This window comes from Siniperca chuatsi, linkage group LG8 (genome assembly GCF_020085105.1).
Source record: "Siniperca chuatsi isolate FFG_IHB_CAS linkage group LG8, ASM2008510v1, whole genome shotgun sequence".
Classification (NCBI taxonomy): Eukaryota; Metazoa; Chordata; class Actinopteri; order Centrarchiformes; family Sinipercidae; genus Siniperca; species Siniperca chuatsi.
In genome coordinates this window covers 4,615,283-4,621,273 of record NC_058049.1, presented here as the reverse complement: position 1 = coordinate 4,621,273, position 5,991 = coordinate 4,615,283, and positions in this window count along the sequence as shown.

Sequence of the window (5,991 nt, the reverse complement as noted above, 5' to 3'; positions counted from 1 at the left end):
TCTGACAATGCTTGTTTTGTCCAACCAACAGTCCAAAACCCAAATTTATAAAATTTTCAATAATATAAGAAAGAGAAAATTAGAAAATGCCAGCAAGTGATTGGCATTTTTCCTTTTGATAAATCACTTAGGCGATTAAATTATCATCACAATTGTTGTCAATTAATTTTCTGTTCATTAACTAATGGATTACTTAACTTGTTTCAGCACTAAACATTTGTTGTTTTAAAATAAAATCTTCAGCTATGGAGTAATGTAACCCTGTCTCGCATTGACCTTAAAGTCCACTCAGAAACTGGAAATGGTATGACTTTTAAACTGGAACACATGTATTAATTCCCATAAGATCATTAATGTAACACGGAGGAAGTAATTACAAGAAATGCTACAACTTCATCTCATGATTGATGATTTTAACACACTGCTGGGGTCTGCAGTGTGTTTTGAGGCCTCGACAGCATTCCCTCTCTCTGAAGTCGTTCTGCATGTGGTTCAAGTTGAGGACTCTGGCCAATCTGAGGAGAAATGCTCATCAAAATAAACTCAGCTGGGCTTCTCCTTTTCTTCCTCCTGACCGCTGAAAAGCTCGATCAGGAGGCGGAGGGGTTAGCCTGCAGAGGTGTTGTGTCAAGCTGCAGGAAAGCTGAACAAACAACAGTGTTTGTTCGTCACAAAGCTGTGCGGTGATAAAGAGACGCGATGAGAGCTGAAAACATTAATGATGCTTTGACAGATTGGTGTTACGAAACCAGGCTTTTGTTTGTGCTCATGGAAACGTCGACTTCTGGAGTTCAAGCCATGTTTGAACCACAAGTAATGTACTCCTTCATGAAGACATAATATGCAACCACATTTGAGTAAACCACATGCATCTTCTACTATAAGAACTCAGAAGGAGAGGCAAGGTTTGCTGAACCACAGGGATGAAAACAAGGAACATGAGGTCCTTATCTGGCCCCAGACTCAAATATTTTCCCTCACCAAGTTCAAAAAGAAGTTTTCTCTGTATTTTCACTGCTGCCCTCGATTATCCGGTGCAACAATACCCCATTGTTTGCTTACAGGACGAAAACAGAAACTGCTTTTGAGTGAAGCCCAAAGCAGACTCCCATAGAAACTCCCACGGACTGCAGAGCAGCGTATCACTGGCATATAACCTCAGAGTGCACGAGACCGGAGCTGCGTATGTGTCTAACAATCTCGTTTGGATTTCAGAGAGGGAAAAGGGGAGATGTGGAGGGGAGGCAGGGGGCTTATCTTCTAACGGCTGGCTGAAATCAAAACTGAACATACTGTATGCAGAAGTCAGTGATGAATGCCCCTCCACCCCACTGCTGCACGTGGTCAAATGTTCTAACGGCTAGAAAATTAACCTTTTGTTGTTTTTTTTCTTAAAAGTGTCCAAAGCGCAATGGTTTCCGTTGGTTACATGATCTAATCTGGATTTTATGCCAGAATAAAAAGGTTATCTTATTATTATTCACAATGTCTTGATGTGCTTTCATTACAAAATATTTCATTTAACAAGTCATAAAAACAGCCTACCAGTGGCACACAAGCTAAAGCTAAAATCAAATGAATTCTATTGTCACTAGTAAATCTTACTTTTGTTTTTGTTTATGCTCTTATTTCTCATTTATTTAACCAGAAAGTCTCTTACGATATGATCTCTTTTACGAGAGAGAGAGAAAAAAAAAACCTAATCTTGCAGCAAAACCACAACACAAAAGCATCACTGAATAAAAATCTTATAATAGGACACAAATGAAGGCATCTCCTCAGTAAAAATCTTTACTTCTCAGGGAAGGTTTTGTTCTCTGTTGCCATAAGCGCTAAGGAAAAATTTGCTAGTTAGTGTGAGCAGCGATAGCCATTCAACTGACTGAACAGACAAAGAGCGCAAACTACAAAAACTCAAAATTTCTAGACAAAAAATCCAAAGAAGAAGACATCGCATCACCGCTGGCTCTGTGTGATTGCCAGGTAAGTTACAGAGCAGAATCACAGCAGCACTGCACACCAAGGCAGCGTTCATGACGTATATGGAAGACGCTGTAATTACCTTTAAAGTCGACATCAAAGTCACAGTTACAACTGGGAAACTCCTTTTCTTTTGGGGTAAATACTCAAATGCAATTGACTTTCCACTTAACAATACAGCTTTGCCTGAAAAAGCAAACAAATAGATGCCTCAAGTCAGCGAAACGCAAAGGTAACTGAACCCAAATGTAATGGCAAGAGTGCTATATTAACAGTGCACAGTATATTTTAACCCTTCATTCAACCAACGTCCAGCTGTCTTGAAATGAACTGATAAGCACTCGCAAGTCGTAAACATGAGAATATTTCCAAGCTCTCAAACCTTCCCACATGATGTGAAGCACTAAAAATATCACAAGAATAAACCCCAGAAGAGATTAAAAAAGGACAGAAAAAAAGGTCATTGTGGATTTTCACTACGGGGGGATTAATGTACTTCTGCTGAGTTATGTGCATTGATATTTATGTCGATGTTTCTTTTATTTGTGATTTTAGCTAGCTGCTCCGATCTGCGCAGCACTTTGGTCACTGTGGGTTGTTTTTAAATGCGCTTTAGAAATACATTTGACTTGACTCTTTTTGTGGCTTTTACTCGTTCACTCCCATTGAGTTGCTTGTCATTTTGATAATTACTGCAGGAATCCTAGCAGAGTAAAATGCTTGAGGTAAAATGTACAGCCAGATGGGGAAACTGTGACTTCATGATCATGAATTTATCAAAGAAGGTCTGTAGTAAGAAGGAAAGTTGGACCAGAGTTGTGGCAAGGGTGGAGTGGGGGGTAAGGCTGAGGTGGGTGGGAGAGGGGTTGGACCGTTGGAAGGGGGTGTGTGAAGGGTTGGACCAGTCAAAGCTGGAGTTTAAATATAACTGGCAGAACAGCACTCACTTGTTTGTTGGGTGAAAGAAGAGAGAGAGACTCATAAAGGAGTGCTGGTTCGACGTGTTGTTGACTGTAATGGTGACGGATTTGAAATGCAAAGAAAACCTCTGAGCTTGATTTGATATGGCCTGTGCACGTGAAAGAGTGTGTGTGAGTGTGAGAGGAGCAGATGCACAAAGACGAACATTTGGCATCACAAGTCAAATTACTTTTAGATTTGTGAAAAGTGAAAAGTATGTAAAACACTGCTGCTTTGAAGTGCTTAAAATTACTTTTCCAAACGCCCTTTTCCAGCTGGATGTGGCAATTTTTTCCCTCCAACATCATCTCAACTCAACTCAACTCAACTCATATTTTAGACTGTACCATGTTTTTATTTTTTTGTTTTTCAAAAATGAAAACTGAGAATGTGAGACTTTGTGAACGTGCAACTTTTTGCCTTCAGCCTAGCTGGCACCGAAAGCATGACCGGATAAAATATTTGAGGTCCAGGGTGCAGTTTTCCATGAGAGCAACAGCAGTCAGACCATATGGGAGCCAGATATGTTGGCAAATGGAGCAGAGACAATTCACTAGCTGTTTGTGTGTTTACTACAGGCGATAAGCTTAAGAGTGTTTTACGGCTCCTTCTTAAGCAGCTCGACTCAGTTAAAGAAAACAAACTTAATTCTCAGATGGGGGTCCTCTGCAGGTCTGTGAAGTCTGAAAACTACAGGATTTTATTTTTTTTTATCATTTCCTGCTGTTGGAAAGTTTAAGAAAAACACAGAACAGGTACGGAAAAGCATGGGAAAGATTTTCAAATTATATCCATTAACCATACTATGTTTGCTGATAAGAATTCCTCAGCTATTTCAATGCATACTTTTAGTGTCTCATGGGTATAAGTGCTGTTTCAGATACGTTCCCAACCATCCAAGAATAAAACACTGGAGGAGATCTGAAAGAATTTGTTGGCAGGAAAACAGTCAAATTTAAAGATACTGAATATCAAACAAACATATCTATATCTGATATATGACTGTAGTGTAGACCTGTAGCTTGAGTCTAAAAGATTTGCTGACTGATCAATACAAGATATTATCTTACTGTCCAGGCTGCAGCCTTAACCTACGATTCCCATTTGACTGCTAAAATATATAGACCAGATTGCTGTTGCTATAAATCTGTTAAACAGATCGCAGTAGAGCTGTAGATGTCAAAAGTTACGTGAAGATTTTTCTCAAGTTAGCGAGGTTTTGTAAGGTTTTGCTTTTTCAAGTCCGAAATTTAACCAGAGAAGAGCTGAGCATAGTTTAATGCCTTCCGCAGTATTGAAAGTGAGGATAAGTAGTTGAAAACACGGCACACACATCGTTGAAAAAATGCACAAAAATTACAATTTCATAAGAAATGCAAGTCTCTAGTGTGACTGCTGAGCCGAGAGGTTTGGCGTGGCGGGTATAAGTTCACTTCTGTAAACACATTTCTATAAACTGGCTTGTTAATGAGCGTTTATATAATTTTAGTTGCACCTTTTAACATCATCTACGTCTTATATTTATATGGTAACACTTTATTTTACGGGTCTGTAATTTCCAAATGTTTTCTGTAAATAAGTCTGGAATTTGGTACTAATCACATAGAAAATGGGGACAAAGTTCTGAGACAGATATATGACTTTGTTTGGGTTATGTTGAGTTTGTAAGCAGTTGCTGATTTTCATTGGACACTTAATTCTCCATAGATGTTGAATTATATGCTCACCTGTAGACCAATTTCACATTTTTGCATGGTCAGCTGACTTCCTATGCACTGACTCTTCAAGCAGTTAATTGGAATTAACTTAGTGGAAGTGCACCAACTGGACACTCCTATTGTTCTATTTTACCTATAAATTAATACCAAATTACATACTTATTTCAAGAGAACTTCCTAGAAATTAATTAGGAAATTATACCTGTAAACTACAATACTATTTATACTTCTGTTTTTTTTTTTTTAATGTAAATCATGTTTTCATCAAAATCAGTTTCATTGCATTATCATCCTGCACTTTGTAAACACAGTGAGAGGCTTATGGGTACTGTAAAACAGTGGACCCCAAACTTATTTTGCTCTACAGACCATTAAATTATGTTTAGAATGTTCTAGCAGACTGCAAGATCTTAATTAATTTCCTGTTGTTGTGGACATGACAGGTAATGATGCAGAAGAGATGCATCAAATTCAGACTAATAACAGCACAAATATCTTATAAAGTTATGTAATTATTATTCAGCTTTCTTTTACTGATCATATAATTTTATTGTGGCCTGGTAGCTAATGTTCTGCGCTCCCAGTGGTTAAGAACCACTGTTGTAGCACGTTACTAAAGTTATCTTCCGATGGTCAGCTAATAGACTACAGGGAAATCACAGGAGAACCGTAATACTCAGCACGTATTTCAACAACTTTTCAAACTAAAACCAAGCACCTTCTGTGCTCTCTGCACTGTCACTTTGTTCTGTGGTGGCCAGCTGGACCCAAATTAACACTGACTGATACTGGAACATTCTGTCATTATTATGTATAAAAAGGGTCATCCTAAAATGACAAAAGTTATTGTTTACAAGAGCAATATATCTTAATAGATCTGTAAAACGGGACTATATCTTCAGTTATTTTGATGAGAATTTTTTGAGAATTATTTTTCATCCAAGGAGATTTTTCATCCTTCAAATACATGTGTGATTTATGAAGTCAAAAACTGTTTCCTAGTTGAGGTCTTATGCTGCTATACAATGTGTCATAAGATCCATTGAGACGTGAGGTGGAGGGAGTGACGGATGATGTAAACGTGTCGAAAAATGACAGCAATTAGTCCTGAAAAGTCACATGTCTGAGAATAGTGAGCGAGTGACATTACATCAACCCCTGCTTCAAAGATAAAGGCAGAATGCCACCGAAAGCTTTTTTGTGCATGGAAACTGTGGGAACACGGGGACTGTTAACACATACTGGGAATTAAAATAGCAGTATAATAAATCCTGGTTATTTTATTTCTATTAATTAATGTCATTTATGGCACCATAATATGAAACAAGCAGAG